Raw genomic sequence first — 16,256 nt, forward strand, 5'->3', positions numbered from 1 at the left:
AACCCAAGGCCTTGTTTCAATGCATTGCAATACCGTTCGTGCTCACTTTTATCATTAGTTACCTTGCTGTTTTTATATTTTCAGATTACAAAAACCTATATCTACTATCCATATTGCACTTGTATCACCATCTCTTCGCCGAACTAGTGCACCTATATAATTTACCATTGTATTGGGTGTGTTGGGGACACAAGAGACTCTTTGTTATTTGGTTGCAGGGTTGCTTGAGAGAGACCATCTTCATCCTATGCCTCCTATGGATTGATAAACCTTAGGTTATCCACTTGAGGGAAATTTTCTACTGTCCTACAAACCTCTCCACTTGGAGGCCCAACAACGTCTACAAGAAGAAGGTTGTGTAGTAGACATCAAGCAATTTTCTGGCGCCGTTGCCGGGGAGGTGAGTGCTTGAAGGTATATATTTAGATCTTGCAATCGAGTCTTTTAGTTTCTTGTTTTAGCACTAGTTTAGTTTATAAAAGAAAACTACAAAAAATGGAATTCAGTTTGCCTCATATGCTTCATCTTTTTAATATCTTTCATGAGTATGATGGAAAGGAAAATTGTGCCGAAGTGTTAGAAGAAGAATGCATTAAAATGTTTGGCACTAAATCTTTGAATGATGAGCATGATTGCAATGTTGTTAGTATGAACTCCTTGAATATCCATAGTACTAATGATGATTGCACTAGCTATGATGAAAATGTCTCCTATAAACATGTCAATGTTTGTGGAGTGCATTGGGTTTGCAAGTACACACCAAATATAGAAGATAGATATTGCAAGAGGCATAAGCATTTAGAAACTAAATTGTTGCAAGAAAGGCTAGATGTTTGTGCTGAAAGATTAAATATTTATCGCCATCCTTGTGAACTTTGCAATGAACATGGTCATTTAAAGCTCCAATGCTATTTGTTTCATGATCAAGTTGTGTCCAAAAATTGTGATAACTTGATTACCCTTGAGCACCATAAAGAGCTTAGTCTTCTTTTGGGTTATGAAGAAATGAAACATATAACTAAGGGTATTCGAAAATTTAATCTCGATAAATTTCTCGATTTTGATCTAGAGGAAATTTATATGTATTGTGTGGTGAATTGCATTGAAAATACTTATATTGCCAATTACATAAAGAAAAGAAAATAAATAGAAGATGAAGAGAATACTAATGAAAGGGAAGAGACTTCCCAATACCCTCCTATTATTTCTTATGATGAATCAGGTAATGAGGAAGAGCCTCCTATTCAACCAATCTCATTAATAAGGAACTCAAAAAAGAGGATTGAACCCACACATGATGTGGTGAATAAGAAGAAAAGAAAAAGGAAGAGAGGTAAAAAGACATCTCTCCCAAATAATGTTGCTCCTATTATTGTTGTGCCTCATGAAAATATAATTGTGGAAGATGATGCACTTGATGATGATCTCGTTATGACTATTGCTTGTTGTGATGATTATGATTGGGAACATAGTGATACTTCTTATGATCTTGAAAATCTTTTTGGCACTTGCTTGGAAGAATATGATAATTTCTATACTATTGGTGCTATCCATACTATTAATGATGAGAGTGATTATGCTTATGATATGAAAAGACCCAAGCTTGGGGATGCTTTGATGAAGATGATGTTTTTGAGAATATATTTGCTGCAATTAATGTTAGTCTCAAGCTTGGGGAAGCTATGTTTAATCAAGATGATACTTTTAGTCTCCCAATTTCTGATATGCAAATTTAAAATGATGATAGCATGCCTCCTACTTATGATGATTATATTGATGAAAGTGGGTTTGGAAGAGTGTCAACTTTAGGAAGTAATGATCCCACTATTTTGGAGGTTGTTGAATCTTATTATGATAATTATGAAAGTGGATTTGGAGAGGTCATGACTTTATTTAGTAATGATTCCACTATCTTGGAAGAGGTTTCGGTCGATTATGATGAGAACAAAGTTGCTACTTATGATAATTACTGTGATGATACATATGCTATAAAAAGTAGAGATGATTATATTTATAATACTTGTCATGATTATGATTACCCTTTTCTGAACATTACTCTTTTAATGTGGAAACAATTTATAATATTCAAGTCTCTTATGATACTCCCACTTATTCCGCATGAGAAGAATTTTGCTTATGTGGAGAGTAGTAAATTTTCTATGCTTGTAGATCATGAAAATAATGCTTTAGGTGCTGGTTATACTGTTGAATTCATTCATGATGCTACTGAAATTTTTTATGATGGAGGAATATATGCTTGTAGGAATTGCAATAATATCAAGTTTCCTCTCCATGTGCTTAAAATTTTGAAGTTATGCTTGTTTTACCTTCCTATGCAAGTTGATTCTTGTTCCCACAAGTTGTTTTATCACAAAAACCCTATGCATAGGAAGTGGGTTAGACTTAAATGTGCTAGTCATATTCTTCATGATGCTCTCTTTATGTCTCAATTCTTATCTTATATGTGAGCATCATTGAAATCATCATGCCTAGCTAGGGGCGTTAAACGTTAGCGCTTATTTGGAGGCAACCCAATTTTATTTTTTGTTCCTTGCTTTTTGCTCCTGTTTAGCAATAAATAATGTATCTAGCCTATGTTCTTATTTATATTTTATGTTTTAATTAGTGTTTGTTCCAAGTAGAACTGTTGGGAAGACTTGGGGAAAGTCTTGTTGATCATGCGGTAAAGAATAGAAACTTTAGCGCTCAATAGATTGCTACCATTTTTCATTGGGAGTGCTATTTAGTTCATTATTTTTGCAGATGATTAATATATAAATTCCTCACGTCCGGCAATTTATTTTAGAATTTTTGAGGTTCCAGAAGTTTGCGTTATTTATAGATTACTACAGACTGTTCTGTTTTGGACAGATTCTGTTTTTCATGTGTTGTTTACTTATTTTGATGAATCTATGGCTAGTAAAAGAGTTTATAAACCATAGAGAAGTTGGAATACAGTAGGTTTAAAACCAATATAAATAAATAATAAGTTCATTACAGTACCTTGAAGTGGTGTTTTGTTTTCTTTCGCTAACGGAGCTTACGAGTTTTCTGTTAAGTTTTGTGTTGTGAAGTTTTCAAGTTTGGGGTAAAGATTTGATGGACTATGGAATAAGGAGTGGCAAGAGCCTAATCTTCGGGATGCCCAAGTCACCCCAAGGTAAAATTAAAGGACAACCAAAAGCCTAAGCTTGGGGATGCCCCAGAAGGCATCCCCTCTTTCGTCTTCGTTCATCGGTAACTTTACTTGGAGCTATATTTTTATTCGCCACATGATATGTGTTTTGCTTGGAGCGTCATTTTATTTACTTTTTTTTTGATTTCTGTTTGAATAAAATACCAAGATCTGAAATTCTTAAATGTTAGAGAGTCTTCACATAGTTGCATAATTATTCGACTACTCGTTGATCTTCACTTATATCTTTCGGAGTAGTTTGTCATTTGCTCTAGTGCTTCACTTATATCTTTTTAGAGCCCGGTGGTGGTTTTATTTTGAAGAAATAGATTAACTCTCGTGCTTCACTTATATTATTTTGAGAGTCTTTAGAACAGCATGGTAGTTTGCTTTGGTTATGAAACTAGTCCTAATATGATGGGCATCTAAGAGGGATATAATAAAAACTTTCATATAAAGAGCATTGAATACTATGAGAAGTTTGATACTTGATGATTGTTTTGAGATATGAGGATGGTAATATTAGAGTCATGCTAGTGAGTAGTTGTGAATTTGAGAGATACTTGTGTTAAAGTTTGTGATTCTCGTAGCATGCACGTATGGTGAACCGTTATGTGATGAAGTCGGAGCATGATTTATTTATTTATTGTCTTCCTTATGAGTGGCGGTCGGGGACGAGCGGTGGTCTTTTCCTACCAATCTATCCCATAGGAGCATGCGTGTAGTACTTTGTTTCGATAACTAATTGATTTTTTCAATAAGTATGTGAGTTCTTTATGACTAATGTTGAGTCCATGGATTATACGCACTCTCACCCTTCCACCATTGCTAGCCTCTCTAGTACCGCGCAACTTTCGCCGGTACCATAAACCCACCATATATCTTCCTCAAAGCAGCCACCATACCTACCTATTATGGCATTTCCATAGCCATTCTGAGATATATCGCCATGCAACTTTCCACCATCCCGTTTATTATGACACGTTTCATCATTGTCATATTGATTTGCATAATCATGTAGTTGACATTGTATTTGTGGCAAAGCAACCGTTCATAATTCTTTCATATATGTCACTCATGAGTCATTGCACATCCCGGTACACCGCCGGAGGCATTCATATAGAGTCATATTTTGTTCTAAGTATTGAGTTGTAATTCTTGAGTTGTAAGTAAATAAAAGTGTGATGATAATCATTATTAGAGCATTGTCCCAATGAGGAAAGGATGATGGAGACTATGATTCCCCCACAAGTCGGGATGAGACTCCAGGCGAAAAATAAAAAAAGAGAGAAAAAAGAGGCCATAAAAAAGAAAAGGACCAAATAAAAAATAAAATAAAATAAAAATAAATAAATAAAAAAGAGAGAAAAAGAGAGAAGGGGCAATGCTACTATCCTTTTACCACACTTGTGCTTCAAAGTAGCACCATGATCTTCATGATAGAGAGTCTCCTATGTTGTCACTTTCATATACTAGTGGGAATCTTTCATTATAGAACTTGGCTTGTATATTCCAATGATGGGCTTCCTCAAAATGCCCTAGGATCTTCGTGAGCAAGCGAGTTGGATGCACACCCACTAGTTTCTTTTGTTGAGCTTTCATACATTTATAGCTCTAGTGCATCCGTTGCATGGCAATCCCTACTCACTCACATTGATATCTATTGATGGGCATCTCCATAGCCCGTTGATACGCCTAGTTGATGTGAGACTATCTTCTCCTTTTTGTCTTCTCCACAACCACAATTCTATTCCACCTATAGTGCTATGTCCATGGCTCACGCTCATATATTGCGTGAAGATTTAAAAAGTTTGAGAACATCAAAAGTATGAAACAATGGCTTGGCTTGTCATCGGGGTTGTGCATGATTTAAATATTTTGTGTGGTGAAGATAGAGCATAGCCAGACTATATGATTTTGTAGGGATAACTTTCTTTGGCCATGTTATTTTGAGAAGACATGATTACTTGGTTAGTATGCTTGAAGTATTATTAGTTTTATGTCAATATTAAACTTTTGTCTTGAATCTTATGGATCTGAATATTCTTGCCACAATAAAGAGAACTACATGGATAAATGTGTTAGGTAGCATTCCACATCAAAAATTCTGTTTTTATCATTTACCTACTCGGGGACGAGCAGGAATTAAGCTTGGGGATGCTGATACGTCTCCAACGTATCTATAATTTTTGATTGTTCCATGCTATTATATTATCAACCTTGGATGTTTTATATGCTATTTTATATGATTTTTGGGACCAACCTATTAACCTAGAGCCCAGTGCCAGTTTCTATTTTTTTCCTTGTTTTAGAGTATCGGAGTTGGACCAGGAGAGTCCCGGGCTGCCCACGAGGGTGGGGGCGCGCACACACCCCTGGGCGCTCCCCCCTGCCTTGTGGACAGCCCGGAGGTCCACCGACGTACTTCTTCCTCCCATATATACCCATATACCCTAAAAACTTCAAGGAGTAGAATAGATCGGGAGTTCCGCCGCCAGAAGCCTCCGTAGCCACCGAAAACCAATCTAGACCCGTTCTGGCACCCTACCGGAGGGGGGAGTCCCTCTCCGGTGGCCATCTTCATCATCCCGGCACTCTCCATGACGAGGAGGGAGTAGTTCCCCCTTGGGGCTGAGGGTATGTACTAGTAGTTATGTGTTTGATCTCTCTCGTGTTCTTGAGGTGGTACGATCTTGATGTATCGCGAGCTTTGCTATTCTAGTTGGATCTTATGATGTTTTCTCCCCCCCCCCTCTACTCTCTAGTAATGGATTTATTTTCCCTTTGAAGTTATCTTATCGGATTGAGTCTTTAAGGATTTGAGAACACTTGATGTATGTCTTGCGTGGGATACCTATGGTGACAATGGGGTATTCTATTGATCCACTCGATGTATGTTTTGGTGATCAACTTGCGGGTTCCTCCCATGAACCTATGCATAGGGATTGGCACACGTTTTCGTCTTGACTCTCCGGTAGAAACTTTGGGGCACTCTTTGAAGTACTTTGTGTTGGTTTGAATAGATGAATCTGAGATTGTGTGATGCATATCATATAATCATACCCATGGATACTTGAGGTGACATTGGAGTATCTAGGTGACATTAGGGTTTTGGTTGATTTGTGTCTTAAGGTGTTATTCTAGTACGAACTCTAGGGTTGTTGGTGACACTTATAGTAATAGCCCAACGGATTGATTGGAAAGAATAACTTTGAGGGGGTTTCGTACCCTACCAATCTCTTCGTTTGTTCTCTGCTATTAGTGACTTTGGAGTGACTCTTTGTTGCATGTTGAGCGACAGTTATGTGATCCAATTATGTTATTATTGTTGAGAGAACTTGCACTAGTGAAAGTATGAACCCTATGCCTTGTTTCAACGCATTGCAATACCATTTGTGCTAACTTTTATCATTAGTTACCTTGCTGTTTTTATATTTTAAGATTACAAAAACCCTATATCTACTATCCATATTACACTTGTATCACCATCTCTTCGCCGAACTAGTGCACCTATTCAATTTACCACTGTATTGGGTGTGTTGGGGACACAAGAGACTCTTTGTTATTTGGTTGCAGGGTTGCTTGAGAGACCATCTTCATCCTACGCCTCCTACGGATTGATAAACCTTAGGTCATCCACTTGAGGGAAATTTGCTACTGTCCTACAAACCTCTGCACTTGGAGGCCCAACAACATCTACAAGAAGAAGGTTGTGTAGTAGACATCAGTACAGTGGGCTACCTCTGCAGAGTGTATTAATCTATCGATAGCCGAGTCCATGGTTATGGACACCTCGAAAGTAGGTCACACCATGGGTCAACATTTAATTAATCTTGCACACTAAGTCATGAACTTTGCACTGTTGAGGATGGCTGGAAGGTCATCCTGTCGGTTGATACCAAGTGTTGGTCGTGGTTGTGATCGCCGGAAGGATCACTGTTTGAGACCAAATATTGGTCGTGGCTGTGGTCACCGGAATGATCATGAGGTATCCATAGTTAAGATCATGTGGTTTGTACATTTGTGATCCAGAAGCGATCACCGTGGTAAGCTAGTCCGAGGGACTGTTCTCACAAGAGCATGATCACAGCATGTTGGTTACATTGTTGCATTACTAATAATTGGTTAATTATCATGATATTGTTTGTCATTATGTTTATGCTTGTTGTGAGCTTGCAAGTACATTCAATGTACTGACCTGGCGTGTCATGCCAGATTTTAGGAAAGTCTCATGGAAAGGAGTGCTGCTCGAGTCTAGATCGTGTCCACATTGGTGTCCTTGTGCTATGGAGTTCCGCTACGACGTTGTTCCACTGTCGGGTAGATGTTATGATCGAGGCCCTTTTATGTTCATTAAATAATGTACATATTGTTCAGCCGCACCGGGTGTGCCGCTTGGCCTTGCTACCTATTGTAATGTAAACTTTGAGCCGCTAGTATCAATAAAGCGGTTGTTTTCTGTACCAAGATGTTGTGTGTTGCCAGAAGACATGGTCTCTAGGCTGGCAATGCAAGGTAAACCGGTCGCTCTGAGCCGGGGTGCCACAATGATGAACTCCTTGCTCTTGTGCTTCAAATGATAGTCTCCCCAACACTCAACTCTCTCACACAGGATTTGGATTTGGTGGAAAGATTATTTGAGTGGAAAGCAACTTGGGGAAGGCTAGAGATTAAGATTTATGTGGTTGGAGTGGAATATCTTGACCTCAACACAAGTGTAGGTGGTTCTCTCTCAGAAAATGTATGTTAGAAGTGTAGGCATGTTCTGATGGATCTCTCCCTGAATGAAGAGTGGGTGGAGGGGTATAAATAGCTTCCACACAAAATCTAACCGTTACACACAAATCACCAAACTCGATGGGACCGAATCATGAAACTCGGTCAGACCGATTTAGTTCAAAATGTGAACGTTAGGATTTCGGTTGGACCGACATGTCAACTCGGTGGGACCGATTTGGTTAGGGTTAGGTCATAACGTAATCTCGGTGAGACCAGTTACACAAACTCGGTGACACCGATTTTGGTAATGGACTAATAGAGAGTTGGTCAGGTAAACTCGGTGGGACCGATTCGCTCATCTCAGTTGGACCGAAACGTTATGAAAGGAAAACTAAGAGTTTGCATTGCAATCTCGGTGGGACCGATTGCTCATCTCGGTTTGACCAAAACGTTACGAAGGAAAACAGAGAGATTACAATCCCATCTCAGTGAGACCGAGATCCCTATCGGTGAGACCGAAAAGACTAGGGTTTCTGGCAGTGGCTATGTCAACTGAACTCGGTGGCGCCGGATAGAAAGTTTCGCTGGGGCCGAGTTTGACTTTTGGTTTGGGACATATGTGGATGTGAGAAAGTAGTTGAGGACTTTGAAGCATATCACTAAGCACTTTGAGCAAGCAAGCCATTAGGCAACACCTCATCCCCTCTTAATAGTATTTTCTTTTCCTATGGACTCAATGTGATCTTGGATCACTTAAAATGAAAAGATGTAGAGTCATGAACTTTGAGCTTGAGCCAATTCTTTGTCCTTAGAATTTTGAGGGATCCACTTTTCTCATCCATGCCATGCCAATCATTGAGCTTTCTTGAAATGTTTATCTTTAAGTAGCATTAGCTCAATGAGTTATATGTTGTTAGGAATTACCAAAACCACCCAGAGATAGTTGCACTTTTAATCTCTCCCTTTTTGGTAATTGATGACCACATATAGATCAAAGCTTCGACAAATGATAAATAAGATTAATAAACATTGTCGCTTTGAGAAGTATGTGATAAGCAAGAGCTCCCCCTAAATTTGTGCATTATTTAAAATTTGCTTTTGAATGCAAATGCACAATCGATTAGGATCATGGGTTACTCTTCCATGTCACATACATCTTGGTGGAGCTCTCAAAATGATAGAGATTAAAAGCATGCACTCATCACCAAGCAAGTGAATGATCATATATGGATATAAGAGATGATATCATCATTCAACCAAGCATTAAGGTAGCATATTGATGTCTACTACACAACCTTCTTCTTGTAGACGTTGTTGGGCCTCCAAGTGCAGAGGTTTGTAGGACATTAGCAAATTTCCCTCAAGTGGATGACCTAATGTTTACCAATCCGTGGGAGGAATAGGATGAAGATGGTCTCTCTCAAGCAACCCTGCAACCAAATAACAAAGAGTCTCTTGTGTCCCCAACACACCCAATACAATGGTAAATTGTATAGGTGCACTAGTTCGGCGAAGAGATGGTGATACAAGTGGTATATGGATAGTAGATAATAGTATTTGTAATCTGAAAATATAAAAACAGCAAGGTAACTAATGATAAAAGTGAGCGTAAACAGTATTACAATGCTTGGAAACAAGGCCTAGGGTTCATACTTTAACTAGCGCAAGTTCTCTCAACAATAATAACATAATTGGATCACATAACTATCCCTCAACATGCAACAAAGAGTCACTCCAAAGTCATTAATAGCGGAGAACAAATGAAGAGATTATGGTAGGGTACGAAACCACCTCAAAGTTATCCTTTCTGATCGATCTATTCAAGAGTCTGTAGTAAAATAACATGAAGCTATTCTTTCCGTTCAATCTATCATAGAGTTTGTACTAGAATAACACCTTAAGACACAAATCAATCAAAACCCTAATGTCACCTAGATACTCCAATGTCACCTCAAGTATCTGTGGGTATGATTATACGATATGCATCACACAATCTCAGATTCATCTATTCAAACCAACACAAAGTACTTCAAAGAGTGCCCCAAATTTTCTACCAGAGAGTCAAGACGAAAATGTGTGCCAACCCCTATGTATAGGTTCATGGGCGGAACCTGCAAGTTGATCACCAAAACATACATCAAGTGGATTAATAGAATACCCCATTGTCACCACGGGTATCCCACGCAAGACATACATCAAGTGTTCTCAAATCCTTAAAGACTTAATGCGATAAGATAACTTCAAAGAGAAAATTCAATCCATTACAAGAGAGTAGAGGGGGAGATACATCATAAGATCCAAATATAATAGCAAAGCTCGCGATACATCAAGATCGTACCACCTCAAGAACATGAGAGAGAGAGAGAGAGATCAAACACATAGCTACTGGAACATACCCTCAGCCCCGAGGGAGAACTACTCCCTACTCATCATGGAGAATACCGGGATGATGAAGGTTGCCACCGAAGAGGGATTCCCCCTCCGGTAGGGTGCCGGAATGGGTCTAGATTGGCTTTCGGTGGCTACGGAGGCTTTTGGCAGCGGAACTCCCATCTATTGTGCTCCCCGAAGTTTTTAGGGTATATGGGTATATATGGGAGGAAGAAGTACGTCGGTGGACCTCCGGGCTGCCCACGAGGCAGGGGGCGTGCCCAGGGGGTGGGCGCGCCGGCCCCCCATCCTCGTGGGTAGCCCGGGACTCTCATGGTCCATCTCCGATACTCCGTGGGCTTCTTCTGGTCCAAAAATAAGTTCCGTGAAGTTTCAGGTCAATTGGACCCCGTTTGATTTTCCTTTTTTGCGATACTCTAAAACAAGGAAAAAACAGAAACTGGCACTGGGCTCTGGGTTAATAGGTTAGTCACAAAAATAATATAAAAGTGCATAATAAATCCCATACACATCCAAAACAGATAATATAATAGCATGGAACAATAAAAAATTATAGATACGTTGGAGACGTATCACATATGATCAAACACATGATCAACAAGTATCTCACAAGGACAAAAAGTATCTCACACAAGCACTCAGTAAAGAAGTTCAACCAAAATAGCAAGAGAGGTAAAAAGAAGAACACCCTCTCTCAAAGACTATGTTCTATACATTTTTCTCCCCCTTTGGCAACAAGTTACCAAAAATTTCAAAAATGCATAGTACTAAATGACTCTGAGGAAGGCTTCCCATGAAGTAGTTGGAGCTGATGGAGTGGCTGCTGGAGGTGGCACTAGAGCTGTGGCTGCTGGTGCTGACACTGAAGCTTGAGCATCTGAGATTGGCACTGCAGCAGACCTTGGACCTCGTGGCACACGCTTGAAAGCATCAGTAGCGGACTTGCCCTTCTTCTCCTCTGCTTCCTCCTGGAGCTGGTCAACTACAGTCTGAATCTTAGTCACCTTCAGATCAAGATCATAGAATTTTGTTTCCACAATCATTTCCAGGCTCTCCTGATTCCGAGTCAGAGTGGACAAGCCCTTCTCAATCCTCAGTGTAGCTTGAATCAGATATCCAAGCTGATCTTGCTTGCTCTTCAGGAAAACCTGAGATGCCTCTTCAGCAGTTGGCATCCTTGCAGCTTTCTCTGCCCTTGCCTTCTCTCTCTTCTCATGTGCTTGCACAGATGATGGATCTTCCTCAGTCATTACAACAGTATTGACTTCAAAATCAGGATAGATGGGCAGGTGCTTATCCAAAAGATACTTGCATGTGCCCATCTTTGAGTTGATGAGCTCCTGAATTTGTGGGGCATACCCACAACTCCTCTTCTGATCAGCTGTTGTCCTTTTGATTGTCTCCATAATCAGACTCATGAATTTGAATTTCTGAGGCACATCAAACAAATGTAGCAAGTTGATGGCATGTCCCCTGATCATCTTGTGATCGCATGACTTGGGTAGCAATGTGTCTTTGAGGATCCAATTTATGGTAGGTAGACCAGACAACAAGTAGTGGACAGATCCAACCTTGTGAGTATCCAAAGCATCATCTGGGATCTCTTTGTACATGCTGGCCGTTATGTTGTGGTCTTTCTTGTTCTTAGCATATACATCCAAGTCATCCTCATGCTCTGTTGGGGAAATGATCATCTTAGCCCATTCATCAACTGTGGACTGGTACCTGATACCCTCAGACATCCAAATAATCTTCCCATCTGGATAGAAATGGGCAGTGGAGTAGAACTGCATGATCAACTTGTCATTCCACTTGGTGAGCTTCTGGGCCACAAAGGTATCAACTCCACATGCCTTGAAGCTTTCATATACACCTAGATAGTGATCTTCATTCTCCTGGATGTACTCCCAGTTAACCCATCTCATGTCACACACAATGGGCTTCTTGTCAAGCAGGATTGTCTCATAAAAGTCTTGTTGTTCCTTGGTGTGAAATCTGTAGTCCACAGCAGTCCTCCTCTTGACAGCATATGGATAAGACTCCATATCCTTAGTCCTGCATCCTTCTTGATTTTCATGTTTTCTGCCACAGGGTGTGTATCATTGTGGTCAGGGATCTTGGGCTTCAGCTTCCTCAACACAACTGAGTCATCTTCTTCTTCTTCAGCAGCTTCAGGCACCGGGGCCTTTTTTTTCCTCAGTAGGAATGTTTCTAGTGCTTCTCTTGGGTTTAGGCTTCTGAGCTGGAGCAGTAGCCTTGGGAGCAGCTTTGGTCTTAGATGGAGCAGCCCCCGATTTGATTGCATCTCCCATGAGATTTTGTGCTTTGGGTGCTGATGCAGCATCCTCTTCCTCTTCATATGAGCCTCTCATTATTGATGACCTGCCAAGCACTCTGGCAGTGGTCTTCTTGAGCCTTTCCTTCCTTTTCTTCCCTTCTCCAACTGCCTCTTCAGTTGGCTTGGAGGCTTCAGCAGTGGATGCTCGGTCCTTAGACATAGGAACTCTCTTTGTTGGTGCCTTCTTATGCATCCCTAGCTTAACTGTAGCAGCTGAGCCATACTCCTTTTTCAGCACCTTTTTCTTTGAAGTAGCCTCATCCTCAAAAGCCACACAATCTTCATCCTCTAAATCAGAAGTTCTCTTCTTCCTTGTCCTGGTAGCTGACTTTGGCAAGTTACTTGCTGTGCTCCTGCTACCCTCATCATAGCTGCTAGAGGGATCACAACCCTCACTCATCTGCACCTGCTATTCAGACTTGTTCTGGCTATCACTTTGATAAGACATCTTGCAGGTAGACTATCAGCAGACCCTGTGAATAGATTATAGATGAGGTAGAGAAGATGAGCATCACAAAGTACAGGAGTTTTGCAAAACAATTGAGTCAAAAAGTTTAGTTTTAGTTCTCTACAGAAGTGATCTCGGAGCTACCGAATTGACAAACTCGGTGATACCGAAGCAACACTTGGAACCTAAACTAGTGAACTCGGTAGGTCCGAGTCACAGTTTGGTGGCACCGAGATTGCTTGGGTTTCACAAAATCTTGAACTCGGTCACACCGATTTACGCGTTTTGGTCAGACCGAAGAGCGCATGTGCAATGGCCAAGGCCAAATCTGTGAGACCGATTTCTACAGTTCGGTCGGTCCGAGATGAGTTCTGTGGAGAGCTAACCATAAAATTTTCGAATCAATCTAGACCTAATGAAGTTTTAGCTGGATGGATGAATCTCAATCGTGGCAAGAAACATGGCATTGTCCTTGTGCTAGGAATCAGAGTGAAAAAGACAGCACAAGGGATCAAACACTTACCCTAATGTGGCGAGTGTTCGCTACGGCGGCAACGACAGAGCAGATTGCCGTTGACGGCGGTGGGGACCAGCGGTGGGAGGTCGATGGTGGCGAGAAGACGATCGGAGACCCAAAGAGGCAGAGTAGGTTATGCGCGGGCGAAGGGTTTCGGAAAATTTTCCAAAATTTGGCTCGTCGGTATATATAACCTGACCCTATCGGTGTGACCGAGTGGAACAACTCGGTGGCACCGAGATGCAAAACTGCAGGCAGTTACTGCAACTCGTTGTGACCGAAAGGTTCTAATCGGTTGCACCGAGATTGAAAACCTAGATCAACTTAGTGATCTCAGTAGGACCGAAAAGGATGAATCAGTCAGACCAAAATGCACAAAGAGGTCTTGGAAGTTTAAGTCTGTGACAAATCAGGAACTCCGAGTGCTCCTCACACAGAGTAGTTCGAATCTGACTTGATCAAACTTTGTGATGTAGCATGAATAGAGTTTGAGACGACAAAAGCATAGATGGCTAGAGGGAGTTCTTAGGCATTCGAATCCATCCATTTGGCAAAAGAGAAAAATCCAAACAATCAAAGCAACAAATGGATGTCCTCGAATGAGTAAAATATGCAACCAACATGCTCACACAATAAGATGGCAAATGAAATATGTGACAAAGCATGCACAATCACTCTAGCATCTATCAAGCAATTGGCGATGACTAGGTCATCTATATATGAGTATATTGACTTAGGAGTCAAATGAGAACATTTGATCATAGGTCATACTCATCGTTTAAGCACAAGTGGGGTTGCCACATTTACATAAAGCATTGTTGTGTTCACACCATTATAGTTGCTTTAACTCAATTGATTAGAGTAAAGCTCCCCCTAGATGTGATATTCCCCCCTAAGAGGGATCAACTAACCTTGGGTTTTGTCAATGATGACTTCATGTAGGTGTTGAAGATGTGGATGCTCAATGTTGATGTAGATCATTCAGAGCAATCTTTTGGAGTGAGTTGCACTTTCAATACCTACATGGGTTAGTCCCACAAGGAACAAACAAGGATATCCATTGACATAGGGTGTTGTTCACCTAGGATGATGTCCATGAAAGCATTGGGTTACCTTGTCCCTTGTCCTACCAACAAGAGGGTTTGTGACTCCTTGAACTAGTGCAAGATATGGAAGTTGTTTGCACTTGTCCTTGCCAAGATGATAAGAGTGAAGTATGTTGGCAGAGTCACCCTCAAGAACTCTCTAGTTCTTCTTTTTAGGGATCCACACCATCTTGATGGGAATCCTCGGAGTTGTAGTCATACTTGATGAAGTGGAACTTGATGTAGTCTTGGCAACCCACTTGACCAAGGCCTCAGGTGCTTCTTCAAATGCATCAATCTCCTCTTGAAGCTTGTCCTTGCCTTTTAGCTTGGGGTCTTGTGGTGGAAGATCATCTTGAGCTTGTGTTCCTTGGAAACAAGTAGGATCATAATTCTCTTGTTGAGGAACAAACTTCGTCTTGGGGTATTGTACTTCTTCCCACTCAACTCCATTGGCATTGAAATTCCGTTCAAAACCAACACCTTGATTCTTCCGGTGTCTTCCTTGTTTGCGTACAATTTCCTAAAATTTCTTACTTTTGGTAAGGCTCTTGTAAACACCTTTCTCTATGATTCCCTTCAATAAGTTATTTTCTTGCTCAAGTGTAACTTGGCTAAGAGAATCGTTAGTGGAATCAAGAGAACTACTAGAAGCAACAACATTGGATTTAGCATGATTGTTGTTACTACTAGAAGAAGAATCTTTGTTGTTCTTGTTGCTAGATTTAACTTCTCGCATGCAAGTGGGCAAGAGTAAACGCTTGGCAATGTAAGAAGAACTTTTCTTGCGAAGATCATCATTGATTGCCTTTATAAACTCATGTTCTTGCTCAAGGTTGAGCTTTTCAAAGCGTAGCTTATCATGAGTCTTTAAAAGTTCTCGATGATCTTCCAAGGTAGTTTCATGAGCTAACTTAAATGTGTTTAGTTCTTTAGTTAGACGCTCAATCTCCTTCTTATTATCATCATTCGTTTTATCTTGATTATCATGATTAATAGCAAGCTCATCATAGTTTTCATAACTAGAGTGTCAACAAGTAAATCATCATCTCCTAGCAAATCATCTTCATCACTATTGAAATCAACATACTCGGGGTGTGTTACCTTTGGACGTTTAGCCATGACGCATCTCCCAATTCCTTCATTTGGTGAGTCAAATATGTCGTAGGAGTTGGTCGTCACAAGTGCTAGTCCGGCAACATCTTCATCTTGAGTATATTAGGAGTCGGAGTGATAACTTCTTTCGGAATGATTGTCGGAGTCGGAACCGGACACCCATTCACCAACACGAGCTTGATGCACTACTAGGGAAAAGCCTATACACATAATCTTACCAGCAACGCGCTTTAAAATCAGGCGAGTAGCGTGGGTTTTTAACCCTCGCTACTACTAAGTTGATAGTAGTAGCGCTGGTTTTTTACCCTCGCTACTACTAACCGTTCTCTACCGTGCCCCCCGGGACATGCCATAGTAGTAGCGCGGGTTTTTAACCCTCGCTACTACTAAGTTGATAGCAGTAGCGTTGGTTTTTACCCCTCGCTACTACTAAGCGGTCTCTACCGTGCCTCTGGGCCATGCCATAG

The sequence above is a fragment of the Triticum dicoccoides genome, chromosome 7A, assembly GCF_002162155.2.
Source record: "Triticum dicoccoides isolate Atlit2015 ecotype Zavitan chromosome 7A, WEW_v2.0, whole genome shotgun sequence".
In the NCBI taxonomy this organism is placed as follows: Eukaryota; Viridiplantae; Streptophyta; class Magnoliopsida; order Poales; family Poaceae; genus Triticum; species Triticum dicoccoides.